At 42.8% G+C, this 15780-nt stretch overlaps 1 protein-coding gene across 4 annotated transcripts in view; it reads left to right on the top strand.

The window, feature by feature from the left end:
* LOC144527559 (endonuclease V-like) overlaps positions 1 to 15780 on the top strand; it is a 100386-nt gene that overhangs the window by 71834 nt on the left and 12772 nt on the right. The window lies entirely within an intron of this gene.

Genomic DNA, 15780 nt, shown 5'->3' with positions numbered 1-15780 from the left:
GTGTTTTCTGTGTTTTGTTTCTTTGTTCACTTTAAAACTGACAAAACGTGTCCCTGCGGTGTCGTACCGTATCTCCACCATTGTCGGCAGTATCTTGTTCTGTTGTGGCATCCTGACATGTGTGATTGATAGATGACCGGGCCGACACCCTTCTGCCACTTGAGTTATAACGACAGGGGAGCCGCTCCTGTACCAGACAAATGGCCTTGTTTATTTCCAATAGAAGCCCTGGCACAAAGCACACCCACTCAAACATCCCACATACACACCTGTGTGTCCTTTCCCCTGCAGCCTCTCATGCATACACGAGCCACCCAGGTGTCTTGCCATCCACTTTACCACAAACTCAAACTTCTCGCATGCCCTCACTATAAACGAGAAAATCAATGGGGCCTTTTTTTCCCTGAGGCTTCTAAAGACAAATCAATTGAGGCCGATCTATTGTAATAAGGACGCGTCAGCCTTGGATGAGCCAGAGGAGATGCTGCGAACATCGGTTATTAGATTTTCCAGCGAGGCCAAGAGAGTCTCAGCAGACAAAGCCAGGGTTTTTGTTTTCATTGAGTGGCTGTTATGTGAAGTCCACCCCTGCTTAGTAACTCCATCGTCCCTGCCAGCGGGACACTGCACTCCCGCTTGTAAGGTGCTTTAGTCAGCAGCAATGCTCAGCTTCGTCAGGAGTGGGATTAACGCTCTCAGAAGCCTTTCCCACTCACTGGAGGCTGCAGACATTAATGAGATGCCTACCTGCTTTGTTGTGTAACATTTAACTGTGTGTAAAACTATTAAAGAGATCTTTTCCAGATGCTCAGCGAGTCACTCTGGCATTCAGTAATGATCATTAACTATGCCCTTGTAGCCGAGCTACACCAATCACATTGGTGTATCTGATATAGGCGGGCCAGTGGCGAGCTAAACGATGACGACAGCGCTGCGACGTCAAAGTCATTTGTAAACATTGCAAGATGGCTACGGATGAACACCAGTTGTTTGAAATGGCTTTGGCCACTAAAATGAACGAGTTAAGCCGATGACACACCAACCGGACAGCCGACCTTCGGCAGAAAAGCTAGTCGGACTGACTGCCTCCCCGAGTTGGCCAAAAAAAGTGCCTTGGAACACAGCGAAGCGATGCCGACTGACGACGGCAGCTGATTGGACGAACATGTCACGTGGGTCTGGTTTCTCCGGAAATTGAAAGCCAGACTGTAATGGCGGCTTGTTCAGAATACGATCTCCTATTTTACTAAAATAGTTCACCGAAACGTGTTTCTGAAAACATTTTAAGCGAGAAATAGGCCATGCAGTTGCTGAATCTGTCTTCATTTCAGATCGACAAAGATCAGTTTAAAAGATTTTGAGAGGCTTAGTCACTCTCATCCTGCTCATCATTTCCGGGTTAGCACTCCACCAATCAGATGAATCTGGAGCCCGACTACCCGCCCTCCGACGAAACAAGTCAGGTCGACCAAAATGAAGGCCAACAGCTCCTCGGACGGACGACGGCACAGAACACACCGAACAGACTCGAGTCACTGACCTCGACAGACTGTCCGACAGCCGATTATCTGGTTGGTGTGTCACTGCCTTTAGATTTGGCTTTTTATCTAAAAGAGGAACAGAAGACGGCGCTCAAATCGTTCCTTTGCAAGAAGGACGTTTTTGCTATTTTGCCGACCGGATACGGCAAGAGTTTAATCTACCAGTTAGCTCCGCTGGTAGCTACGCGTATGGGGCTCTGGATACGTCACCCCGTCTATTGTTGTTATTGGTCGTAGTGTTATCAATTGCGTGCAGTGAGATTTTCAAATGCATGCTTGGTGCCCCCCCTCGAGTTGGGCCATTTTCATTACTCATTGCCAGACCCTTAATCTTTTTGTTTTGGGTCTGGATTTCAAGGCTAACTTCACCCCCAAATCACACCGACTATACAGAACTATAGGTGTGAAAGTGCCCTAAATCCTCAACATTTTCAGAGCAGGATGTCCCCATGGCCAGACTAACCTGCTGCGGTACTCAAAACGCCACCCCCTGTTCTTTTTCCTTTTTGTGCACACCTATTGTCAGAAAAAAGGATACTAGGAAGCTTTGCACATTGTGTACATTATTTCATTGATGACATATTACATTGCCTCAGGTTTGCTGTGTGTTAATTTCACTAAACATAAAGTAATTCAGCAATATAGAACATGTAACCACAGAGATAATGGAACTCTTAAAACTAGAATTTGACACTTGGATCCTCTTTAAGATGGGGCCTCAAAATCAGTAAGTAGGACCCACCTTAAGGCCCTTATCATGTTGGTTGATATTGTGCATCAGTGGTGCATATTCCCAAACAAAGTTACGATGGAATTATCACAAACCAGTTGCTACACAATGAACCTGTGGCTTCTGGGGCACCCTGGGCAGTTGCCCAATTGATTGGTAATCTAGCCTTGAATATCACAGCTACAAGACAGATTGTGATCAAATCTGGTAGAATCATGGTTCCCACCTTCGTCATGATTTTGGTTACCTTCAGGCCTTTTCCCTGAAGTACCACCCTAAAGAAAATGTTATAATTTCTCTCTACTTGTGAATCAATGCGATGTTATTTCATCAGAAATGAATGTATTGTGGTGCATAATGGACATTGAAGGACCTCTTAGTAAGTCTAGATTTGTTGTTGATACGGTATAGTCTGGCATTTAGTTGCCTGGGAAAATATTTCAGCTGCCCTCCTTCCAACTGCTTGGTTATTCCGGTGTACATCTTTCAAAAATCTTGTTCCATTGCGATGGCTCAGGATTTAGTTTACTCCGTTTTTTCTCCATAAAAAGTAATCAGCTAAACTTACAGGCACATGCACATCACATCATCCTGAGATCTCAGGGAATAATACCTGGAAAGATGATTTGTTTGACAAATGCTGATGAATACTAATAATTCTACAGAGAGCATTCGATAGACATCTGCCCAGAGCACTTTAGCGCACCTCATCAACGTGAACTGAGCCGCGCATCACTCACTGAATAAAGATCTGTTTGTCTATTCATCTGGTTTTCTAGTCATGTCTTTTTCTCTGTCTAATAGAGGTTTCATCACTGCTCAACCAGTCCTGTGCTAAAATCACTAGTCTGCACTGTGAGCACTGGTCCCCACTAGTCCATGGGCCCAGACCCAAAATTTAACATACCGCTACCATCTGGGGCAATTTCTAGTTGGGATTTTCTTAATTTTTTGAATTCTTATGCATCCCTAGATCCCCTACTACATATATTGTATAATATAAAGTTGCACAATAAACTGGGCCTAGAATAGCGTGTAGGCGGCCTTAAGCCTTAATACATACCTTTTAGTGCATAATACTAAGCTGTTAAAATAGCCTAATAATTGTTGGTATGATTTTATATATCATGTTTTAATGTTAAGCATACATGTGGAACAGTGAATCCTTAGGATGAACTGTATCTGTGGATGGATACCTTAGTGACTACCTTACCTATAGGCCAGTAAGCAGTGGGGATTTATATATGCTGATAATATGTCAGATTCATGTTAAGACGTTTCAATTTTTGAAAAAAAACTTTTAAAAGTTGCCAACAATTTAGAGGCCCCCCTGCATTGACCCCCTAAGGGTCCCGGACCCCCTGTTGAACATCCTTGTCAAAAATTAATTGACTGCTGTCGTTTAAACCAGGAAAGTGCCTTCCCTGGAAATCATCTTTCTTTCATTATATATTCTCTCCATTGGGTGTCTCTGGACTAGTGGCCACCCTTAGATATTTGTAATAAGTTCCTAAACCTATACAAATTCATACAGGCATTTGTGTGGTATACATTAACAACTGCAAATCTGGTTGAAATGATACTTGTTTATATACATAATGACATTGCTTCAGTACAGTACAGTAACTTGGATGGTGGTTGGCACTGCCTCTTTGTTGTTATTTCCAAACTTAGGACAGCTAACGTTGACTCAGCTAGTGCTCACATTATTTATAACCTTATCGATTAGCTTACTGGGGTAGCCCTGAAAAAATGTGAATGGACTCGGCCTTTAATCTCATTGTTACCGTCCAGAGTCAGGCTGTCCAGCTCTTTGGGCTGTGAGTAAATAAATAAGTAAATAAATAACCATATGTATTTTTTCCTTTTTATATATATATTATGACAAAACATTGGTTTACCATAGAAACACTGCAGTTTAACACTGTGATACAAAACCTATCAATTTATATTAACATTAATCATTTCATGAACATGTGTCTAAGTATGCTTTATGCGCCATCATGCCCATGGATGGTTTTAATGTGTGTATATTGGTGTGATCTGGCGACTTGGGTGATGTCAGACAAACTGACTGATCTGTGTGTGTTGATTATTCATTCTAAAGTTTGAGAAGAAGGGGTATAGTATGTTGCTCCTGACAGTGTGGTGAAAGCTTCTAAACCTTTGTGTTGGGAAATAAAATTTAGCAAAAAAAGAATACAATTGAAGTCAAGTGAATAGATAGGGCAAGCCAAAAAAAAGAAATTGGGGTGGTACATTGGGCTGACTTAGACTCATGACCTCAGTATTTTTTAAGACCTGGTTACAGCCCTGCTAGAAGTCTGTCTAGCTTTCTGCAATGGCTTTTCTTTAAATTTGTCTGTCTGTCATATTTATCCACAGACACACCCACACACTTCACTGTAGGCTACACTCCCCCTCTTTCTATTCTTATTCTTATTTATTCATTATTTTATAAAGGACAACATACATTAATTAACATTTCTGTAAATGTGCCAGTGTTAGCCAGCCGGCTAATTTCCAACTGTAGTCCTTTGGCCAGATGATTTTAGACCAGAGCAACAGGAAACAGCAAGACATTAGTACAGGTTAAACTATACAGACAGAAGTCAACAATACAGACACCTAGAGCAACAAATGAGCTTTCTCAGTAAGCCATGCAGAGCTACAGGAAGCAGCAAGACATTAGCACAGTTACACATCAACACAGACCCGAGTCATCTTCTTGCACTATTACACATAAACAGTGCACCTATAGCCACAAACATCATAACCCCTGAGGAAATAATGGATGCAGCTCACAGGTTCAAGCCCTGGAATAATCACATGTTGATCTGCAGCATCTGCCGCTAACATGTGTGCTCATTCACTCACATTTCACTCTAAATGCCCCAGAGAAACTCTCTGCATGTGTGTGTTTTTGCTCACAAGTATGTTGTTTTTTTCCCCCGTCTTTGCAATATGCTGGCACGCTCACTCATTACTGTGGGAAAAACCAGCAACTCCTACGCACAACCACCTCCCCTCACTCACACACATCATTACTCACTGTAAAGAACCAGCGGCCTCGGGGCTCTTTCACCGCAGCCCACCGCAAAGCCTCGTCTCCCAAGGCCATTCATAAGCCCTAATGTGCGTGTTAGGTGCGGAGTAGATCAACATGAGCGCTGGAGGCTTGTATCGCCTGCGTGTTTCCAAAAGGTACTACATCCAATTCCATGCATCACACCCACTGCAGCTCATTTACATGAGAGTAATATGGTGTTTTACTACAGGCGAGGCATGAGTGTGATTTGTTGGCGAGATGAGCAGTGAATCAATGATGTTGATATTTGACTTCAAACTCAAATGTCTCTCTCTCTGTGCTATGTTCATAAATTTATGAATGACACCCTGGCTTGCATAATGCTCCATAGTTTTAGAGCATATAGTACTGTACACGATGGTAAATCTTGGCTGTTGAAAAGGCAGTGGTGCAGATTGCTAGGTGCACAGATTGTACTATTCGTTATGTCAATTCACTTCACTGACTGGGGTCTAACAGAGGGAGCCTTCATCTCTTCTCCTCTTCCTCCTCCTCATACCCTTCGGTGCCAAGGCTCAGCTGCCTTATAAAGCCTGAGCTTTAATGTCAGGCAGCTTCAAACATCCTTTCTTTCTCTTTGTACATGTCTGGTTTCTGTCTTTCACACCCCTCGGCCTTTCTCCCATTCTGAACATCTCTTTACTCTTCCTTCATTTTCTCTCTTCCTCCACTTTTGTTCACTCCTTCTGTCATCACACCTTGCTCTTCTTCGTTCACCTGCCTTTTGCCTCCCTCCCTCTTTCTCATCTCTCCTGTCCCCAGACGTCTTTCTAACTCTACCTGCCCTCCATCACCTTCTCACTCTGGTACACAGCTGTCAGATGCTGCAGTGGATTGTATCGCACTGACCCAATCAGAATTCAATATGAGGGGGCGGCATCTCTTGGAGCGATGGTTGCTATTGGTAAGCAGCTGCTCTGGAGCAGAAAGGCAGGGAGAGACAGACAGACAACAGGGACTCTTCTCATTGTTCACTGGTTTTTCCCTGCTCAGAATTCTTGATCAGTCGAGATGGTGTAGGTGTTGTTTAAGTGGCAGTTCCGTCAAATGAGACTGGCTACATCTGAATTTACCGTAGCAGTAAGTAACCCTTAGAACTCTGCAATAGAAATGGTCCGCCAGTGCCTACATCGGCATTTTAGCTTATTGTGATGTCATTTCTTGGAGTATCTTCAACCGTTCATATCCCTAAAGTACAGTACAACCCAGGCTAAAAGGTTATGTAAGTCTGTTGTGGTTATGGATATTTCTGTTGGGGTTGTTTATATTTCTGTTGCCTGTTTGCGTATTTCTGTATGCTTCCTGTTTTGTATGTTTATTCTGTATATTTCTGTTCCCTGTTGTGTAGATTTATCCTGTTTTGTGGATTCTGAGTAGTGTATGTTTCTGTTTCCTGTTTTATTTTGATAGTCTGTTTTCTGTCTTGTCGTGTCTAGTTTTGCTTCCTGTGTTTTCCTGCCTGTGTGATTGTCTAATGTGCTCCACCTGTTCCCCAGCCCTGGTGTCACCTGTCCCGTGTTTGCTCGTTACCTAGTTTATTTAGCCTCTGTGTTTCCTTTGTCTCTGGTCAGATTGTTGTTTGTGTTCGTGTCTTTCCTAGTCAGTTTGTTTTTGTCAGTGTGTTTCACCAATGTGCCTTTATTTGGTGTTTTCCTGGTGATCTTTTGTTCTTGTGAGTTTGTGTTCTCCTTCATTTTGCTCCCTGTTTTTTTGTGTTAATAAATCCACAAGCTCAAACCTTCTCCTGCCTGCCTGCCTGCCGTATCTCTGCTTTTGGGTCCTCTAATTCCCTGTGCCTCGTCACATAAACCATAATAATGAATCAGAAGTATTGAAATTGTGTCATAAATTAAAATAAATACAAAAATAATGTGTTTTCATCAAATTTGATTAAATAAACAAACAAAGCATATCAAAATATTTCAAAAATGTAGAAAAAATACTTAGTAGTAGTTGTAAGTCCTTTGAACTATGTATTTTTTTGTATGTTTTTGAGATATGCTTTTTTTTATGAGCAGTGTATTTATAGTTTCATCTGAAATAGAAAGGTGTCACGCGGTTTTGCACCGGGCGTCTCGTGGCGTGATTGCGTCATCACGAGCGTACAACATGCGAAAGACTAAAACCTTCGCTTTCTGTTTCAAAAAGAATAAATGCCACAGCTGGCATTTTAATTTGGATCATTTTGAACAGGATCATGTAAACAAGGATCTCCTGCGGCCGTCGGCAGGAGGGCCGTTGCTTAAGGGTTAAAGAAATCAACCTGATGAAGTTTAGTTCATTGGGAAGTATTTAGTGTGAGTTTTTTTTTTTTTTTTTAACTGAACCTCCAAGAACCTCCAACATATTATATATAAATATAGTGTTGTAGTGCAACCCCCCCTACTATTAACTAATTAACTACTGCTACTACTATCTCTTACTACCTTAACTACTACTTTCATGAAACAATCATTACTACTGCTGCTGCATCTGTGAACGGAAGCTTCCATCGTTGCCATGGTAATCAACGTCCAAATCAGTATTCTAATGCTTTGGGTGTTTTTAATAATTTAATTTAATTTAATTATTATTATATATGTATTTCAACCAAAATCCAGAATAGCACATTAAAAAAGGAATAGTCATTTTACTTTATTTATTTATTCATGCGTCAACATTAATTCAAATAATTTGTTATTGTCAGACAGAATGTGTGTGTGTATGTGTGTGTGTGTGTGTGTGTGCGCGCGCGTGTTTAAGTTTGTTGTGGCCAAAACTACTGACTAACGTTGCTTTAAAGCCAATTTAAATTTTTTGTTGTACAACCAAACTTTTCACAGATTTTTTCGCATTTCATCTATTAAAAAAAGTGTGTGTGTGTGTGTGTGTGTGTGTGTTCGAGGATGGATACCCGAACCGAGGCCGTCGGGTACCTGGGCCGGGTTCGGACAGATATTTGGAAATGATGTTCTGGTTCGGGTCGGGCTCGGTCACATCAGCGCGATAAGGCATTGAACATTTTAAATTTAAAACAGCTTATTATGTAGGTGCGCGCCTGTGTTAACGTGAGCTTGTTGCCCCGTGTGTGCTGATGCGCTCATTTGTTGACATTTCCGAATGCCTTCCTACAGTTGCTTAATAAAAGTGGGCTTTCCACACAAACAAACATACATGTGTCATTAGTATGAGAAATGTCGGGCTCGGAAATAAATATCTTAATGCCTGTGGGGCTTGGGTCGGGTTCGGTTACTGCTCTGTCAGACGCGGGCCAGGCTCGGACAGAAAAATGTGGCCCGATCCGCACTCTAGTGTGTGTGTGTGTGTGTGTGTGTGTGGGCCTAGGTGCAGCACTGTCCTAGCTACTAAAATAGATAGACAGACAGTAAAACATGTCACTTCATGGCTGCAACCTTTCCTATGTGAATAAAGTCAAGCATCTGGAATCATTTTTGCAAATTTGTGAAGATGATGACCAAAAAGTTGAGTGCTAGGTATGACAAAAGACACTGATAAATCACACATCAACAACAACATCCATCTTCGTCCGCTTATCTGGGGTCGGGTCGCGGGGGCAGAAGCTCCAGCAGGGGACCCCAAACTTCCCTTTCCCAAGCCACATTAACCAGCTCCGACTGGGGGATCCCAAGGCGTTCCCAGGCCAGGTTGGAGATATAATCCCTCCACCTAGTCCTGGGTCTCCCCCGAGGCCTCCCTCCCATGTGGACGTGCCTGGAACACCTCCCTAGGGAGGCGCCCAGGGGGTATCCTTACCAGATGCCCAAACCACCTCAACTGGCTCCTTTCGACGCAAAACTGGCTCCAGTAACGGCTCTACTCCGAGCTCATCACGGATAACTGAGCTTCTCACCATATCTCTAAGGGAGACACCAGCCACTCTCCTGAGGAAACCCATTTCGGCCGCTTGTACCCTATGTTTACTTTATGTCATTATCCAACTGACTCTGTTTTCCGTAAACTTCTCTGCCGACAGACAGCAGTAACTAAACTGAAGTTAAATCTCACCCACCTGCTGGCAAAAGTCCGTAGACTGATTGATGGGCTGCGTCCGGTGATTGCTGGTGTTATCTTACTCTTAAAGTATTATCAGCAAGCAGAATGTCCCCATTACAGTATTACAAAGAAATTACATAATTGGATTTATTTCTCATGCATATGTAACATACACTCTCCTTTTAATATTTTGTCCACCCCATTTGTATCAATGAGGGCAGATATTAGAAACCGCTTAGCAGCACCACAAACTACAGGCTCCAAAATGGCCGTACGGTTGAATCAACATCCCTCCCAACATTATAAACTTTGTAGGATTTACTGCTGTTGCATTAGACTGCATTAGTTTTAGCTGTACCATATACATAACATAACTGGGTGTATAAACAACTTTTTAATGTTGTAGCTGGTCTAGGTAGAGCTACATTAACTACTTTATATATTGTAGCATAAGAAAACTAAATTTAATTTATAAGCAATTCATGTTTATTTGGATGTGAAATCTTAGTCTGTAAAAGAGTAGCCCTTATACAGTGTTGTAGTTGTACTCTATCTACTGCTACCGCTACCGCTACTAGACACTAAAGTGTCAACTCCTATGAAATGTCCTGTGGATGTCATTTTGAATCATGAAGGCACAAGTTCTTAAAAACTCACCCTTTGATCTTGACTTGTCAAGAAGTCAGAAGTCGATCAGCGGCTTGCGTAGGTAGCCAGCATCTGCTGGGGACTGGCTCGATGGCAGGTGTCTCTGTCTCTGTCACACTGCCAGGTCCCCATCAGTCAGGTCACTGCTAACGTCACACAGTGTCGACCTGAGACCTGAAACTGCAGATGATACACTCGAAAATTCCATTTCATCACGGTTGACGTCCCAGTAGTCCCCTAACTTTAATCTGCATGCGTCAGTACAGTATTTCAAAGATGTGACCCATCAGGAGTTTTTCATACTCTTTCTCTTCATACATACATGACTTAACTCACACTATTATGTTTAATGTGGTTGTGGGGAAAGTGAGACGAACACTGCTATACATTTCGAATAAAAAAAACGATTTAAAAAGGTGCAAATATGAGACCAAACCAGCCATCTGCATTTTCTTGAGATTCTGTTTCATCAGACTGCTCTTAGATGAAGCCATGGAAGAATATTTAGCGCAGAAGGAACTCAGTACGAGTTAGTTAAACTCAACTCATTTGGATAGTGAAAGGTTGAAATAAAAAAAAAGGCTGAACTTTGAATAATTCAGAAGGGTTTTTGGATTTGTGTGAAATGAGAAGACCTGGAAGCCAAACCTTGACGTGTGTGCACATTTTTTTAAAGGTTTATACGAATCCACCCATTTAGACACACACAAATGGCACAGAGATGCATCTGCACACAAGCACGTTTGCGGTACACACATATTTTATTTTTAAACCCCAGGTAAAATGAGCCTGGTTGCACTTTGACCATCAGTGTGAATCCAAGCGAGATGCCACTTAATATTTATATAATACACGGTTTGGTTTGCACACCTGATATTATGAATATAACATGTAGTTGGAAATATCTGATTGGTCATTCTGTTTGTATGAAATGCAACGAGAGGAGTAAGAAAACAATAATAATAAAGTTGATTGATATTGAATATTGAGATCTCAGGGGGAGTTCCAATCCCTAGGTATCCACATTGGTAATTTTATCACTTTATACATGTGGAAGGCACAGTAAATCCTTAAGCGTACTATAACTGTATGGCTACCATATGGACCTTACCTATAGTAAGCTTATCTTCAATGTGTAAATTAAATGCTTTTTTCACAAATAGGCCAATTTATCTTTGCGATAAATATGTTGAATTCATATTAATGTATATTTTCAGACAAGAAACTTTCAAAAAAATATTCTTTTAAACATAATTTGGTGGCCCCCCTGCACTAACTCTGAGGACCCCCTAGGGGACACGGACCACCTGTTGAAGATCTCTGGTCTAGATGGTGACCCTAGATTTGTGAAAACATCCTAATCTTAACCCTCTAACTTTAACCATTTGAGGCCTAACCTTCCAAAAACGCTTAACCCTTGTGTGGTCAAAACTTTCTCTATGCTTTTGACTCTTTTTGAAAAAATCTTTTTGTCACTTATTTCAAAGCTTTTTTTTTCTTTTAATTCATGGTAGTGTTGCACGATATTGACCAAATGTGATATTGCGATATTGATTATGAATACTGCGATATCGATATCAATTTTGATATTTTTAAATGTGTAAAATTACAAAAGTTACGGGAAAACACATCAAAATAGATTCATAACAAATTATACAAGTTTTCTTACAATACAAGGTTTATTTCAACTGACTGTCATATTGGACTGGTACAACATGAATAAATAAATAAATAAATAAATAAGGACCATGTCTACAGAACAGGACATGTTTTACTGGTTGGACAGTATAAACTATATAAATAAAGAGAACAGGACAAAACTTTTCTTTCTCTTCGCTGATTCGTTCCGCCGTGAAAGAGGCAAAGCAGCGGGTGTGGGAGAAGTTCGGAGAAGACATGGAGAAGGACTTTCGGTCGGCACCAAGGTACTTCTGGAAAACCGTTCGCCACCTCAGGAGGGGGAAGCGGGGAACCATCCAAGCTGTGTACAGTAAGGATGGGACGCTGTTGACCTCAACTGAAGAGGTAATAGGGCGGTGGAAGGAGCACTTTGAGGAACTCCTAAATCCGACTAATATGCCCTCTATGGTAGAGGCAGAGCTGGAGGATGAGGGGGGATTGGCATCAATTTCCCTGGTGGAGGTTGCTGAGGTAGTTTGTGGAGAACAACTCCACAGTGGCAAAGCCCCAGGAATTGATGAGATCCGTCCAGAAATGCTTAAAGCTCTGGGTGTGGAGGGGTTGTCTTGGTTGACACGCCTCTTCAACATTGCGTGGAAGTCTGGGACGGTGCCTAAGGAGTGGCAGACCGGGGTGGTGGTTCCCCTTTTTAAAAAGGGGGACCAGAGGGTGTGTGCCAATTACAGGGGTATCACACTTCTCAGCCTCCCCGGTAAAGTCTACTCCAAGGTGCTGGAAAGGAGGGTTCGGTCGATAGTCGAATCTCAGGTTGAAGAGGAGCAATGCGGATTCCGTCCTGGTCGTGGAACAACGGACCAGATCTTTACTCTGCAAGGATCCTGGAGGGAGCCTGGGAGTATGCCCAACCGGTCTACATGTGTTTTGTGGATCTGGAGAAGGCGTATGACCGGGTGCCCCGGGAGATACTGTGGGAGGTGCTGCGGGAGTACGGGGTGAGGGGGTCCCTTCTCAGGGCCATCCACCCTCTGTACGACCAAAGCGAGAGCTGTGTCCAGGTTCTCGGCAGTAAGTCGGACTCGTTTCAGGTGAGAGTTGGCCTCCGCCAGGGCTGCGCTTTGTCACCAATCCTGTTTGTAGTATTTATGGACAGGATATCGAGGCGTAGTCGGGGTGGAGAGGGGTTGCAGTTTGGTGGGCTGGGGATCTCATCGCTGCTTTTTGCAGATGATGTGGTCCTGATGGCATCATCGGCCTGTGACCTTCAGCACTCACTGGATCGGTTCGCAGCCGAGTGTGAAGCGGCTGGGATGAGGATCAGCACCTCTAAATCGGAGGCCATGGTTCTCAGCAGGAAACCGATGGAGTGCCTTCTCCAGGTAGGGAATGAGTCCTTACCCCAAGTGAAGGAGTTCAAGTACCTTGGGGTCTTGTTCGCGAGTGAGGGGACAATGGAGCGGGAGATTGGTCGGAGAATCGGCACAGCGGGTGCGGTATTACGTTCAATTTATCGCACCGTTGTGACGAAAAGAGAGCTGAGCCAGAAGGCAAAGCTCTCAATCTACCGGTCAGTTTTTGTTCCTACCCTCACCTATGGTCATGAAGGCAGGGTCATGACCGAAAGAACAAGATCCAGGGTACAAGCGGCCGAAATGGGTTTCCTCAGGAGGGTAGCTGGCGTCTCCCTTAGAGATAGGGTGAGAAGCTCAGTTATCCGTGAGGAGCTCGGAGTAGAGCCGCTGCTCCTTTGCGTCGAAAGGAGCCAGTTGAGGTGGTTCGGGCATCTGGTAAGGATGCCCCCTGGGCGCCTCCCTAGGGAGGTGTTCCAGGCACGTCCAGCTGGGAGGAGGCCTCGGGGGAGACCCAGGACTAGGTGGAGGGATTATATCTCTAACCTGGCCTGGGAACGCCTTGGGATCCCCCAGTCAGAGCTGGTTAATGTGGCCCGGGAAAGGGAAGTTTGGGGTCCCCTGCTGGAGCTGCTACCCCCGCGACCCGACCCCGGATAAGCGGATGAAGATGGATGGATGGATGGATGGATTCGTTCCATTTTGTTGTCTCTATTTCTTCACTTACACTGTCACTCTGTTGAAATATGCACACACATGGTATGCTCCATAGGGTTTGTCACGTAGTGGACCCGTGCACTAACGTGCAAGTGGCACGGTAACTGGCCTATGCAACATGATCATTATAGCGTTTCAAGCAGGCTCTAAATCCAACATAACTAAGCCACACAGCCAACGGACGAGACGCAGCGCTCCACAAAATAAACAAAATATTGCATACTTATTGCGACACTTTCGATATATTGCGATAACGATATTGAGTCGATATATCTTGCACCCCTTGATGTAATATTGCGCAACGTGATATTGCGATAACAATATTGAGTCGATATATCTTGATCAGGGTCGCTGTATAGGGGGGAAAAGTTAGGACAATTCCAAGGGCCCATGACTGACAGAAAATAGGTAAAAACTAATCATCATTCAGTATATATATTTCAAATATAATAATACAATTAATGATCTCTTTGTTTTTACTTGTTTTTGGCAGTAAAAGTTAAATATCCCCATTGACCAAAAAGTAAACATCCATATAGACCGACCATTCCCCTGTATCTGCATGAAATGGTTTGGTCCTGCCGTAGCGCACACAGTGACGGTATGTAGTTGCAGTCAGTAGATGCGGCAGAACCAAGGGGGTAAGCTTCTCCTCGGACCGCGAACCTCCTATGGCGCCATTTTGATGCTAATAAGCCATCACCTCCCGTTAGCATTCCATTGACTGCCATTCATTTTGACGTCACTTTGACAGCGAATAACTTTACATCTATAGCGTTTAAAGACTCTATTTGTCCATTGTTTATTTCTAAAGAAACACGACAATGTATAAAAGGCTCCATTACCTTGTACCTCACGTTATGGCTCCGTAGCAGATGTTTTTTTCTTATATACTGTCTATAGGCAGAACTACAGTGACCACAGTGTTGCCAAGTAACGTTAAATCAAAATCTGGTTTCCAAAAAAGGAAAGAGAGAAAAGAAAGAGAGGAAAGACAAAGGAAAGGGTGTCAGACTGTAACCCAGTTTTTCACCAAGAAAGGTGTGTAGCCTATAGTCTGTGAGTGGTATTAACCTGTTGGCTTAATGTCCATAGTGAAATAAGCTAGCTAGCTACAGACTAGTGTTAGCCTAACATTTAATCATCATTTAATCAGTGCAAGGAAATAGTTAGCAAGATATTCATATTAAATCATTGTCCCTGCCCCTTTTAGCAGACTTAACAACAGATGAGTCAGCAGCACCCCAGTCTCCCCCTAACTGTGCCCCTCCCTGTCCCAGTGAAGAAGGTGAGCAACATGTGTGTTCAATGACATGCCAGTTAGCATCATTGCAGGGAGTCTGTGGGGATTTCTCTGTCTTTCATTAATAATTATAATAATAATTAATAATAATAATAATTTTGTTAAGAGGATTTTCCATTTTGTCAAATTCTAGTACTAGTATTGAACTACAAGAAGCAAGACAGTTGCAAGCCTTTAATAAGAGTTATGTAAAGCTTTTGATGGGACAGTTAGGTCCTAGAGATGTGGTGACAACAGCTGCACAGAGGTGGCCCAATTAGATTTTTTGTCATGGGGCCTAAAATTCCTGGCGGCGCCCCTGTTTCTGATATAAAAAAAACTTTGAAAACGGGTCAAATTTGACTCGAGGACAACACAAGGGTTAAATGCTGCAGCGTTTTCTGGGAATCTCCTGTGAAGGCTATTTGAGTCAAGGACCAAGCCAATCAAAACTACCTTATAGAACGTAAATACATTGAATGGCTGTGCTAAAACAATACTGAGTATAAACAGTATCAATAACAGGGGTTGATTCCATGAAAAGCTTAAGGATTGTAATCTTAAGCAGTTTAGACTGGTTCTATTCCCATAAGATACCATTTTTGTATGGGATGGCAGAAACCACAAAATACATGACAACAACAGAACATACAGCAATGTAAAGGTGATTATGTGAGCAGCCTGCAAAATACTTGGAAGTTTATTTGCAGTATCTATAGTATATTTCTGAAAGATCAGTGCATTTGTCTTATAACTCCAAACTTCAGACTATTTAGATACATAACTATATTTTA

This window comes from Sander vitreus, chromosome 2 (genome assembly GCF_031162955.1).
Source record: "Sander vitreus isolate 19-12246 chromosome 2, sanVit1, whole genome shotgun sequence".
NCBI classification, from domain to species: domain Eukaryota; kingdom Metazoa; phylum Chordata; class Actinopteri; order Perciformes; family Percidae; genus Sander; species Sander vitreus.
This window is presented reverse-complemented; position numbering and strand designations above follow the sequence as displayed.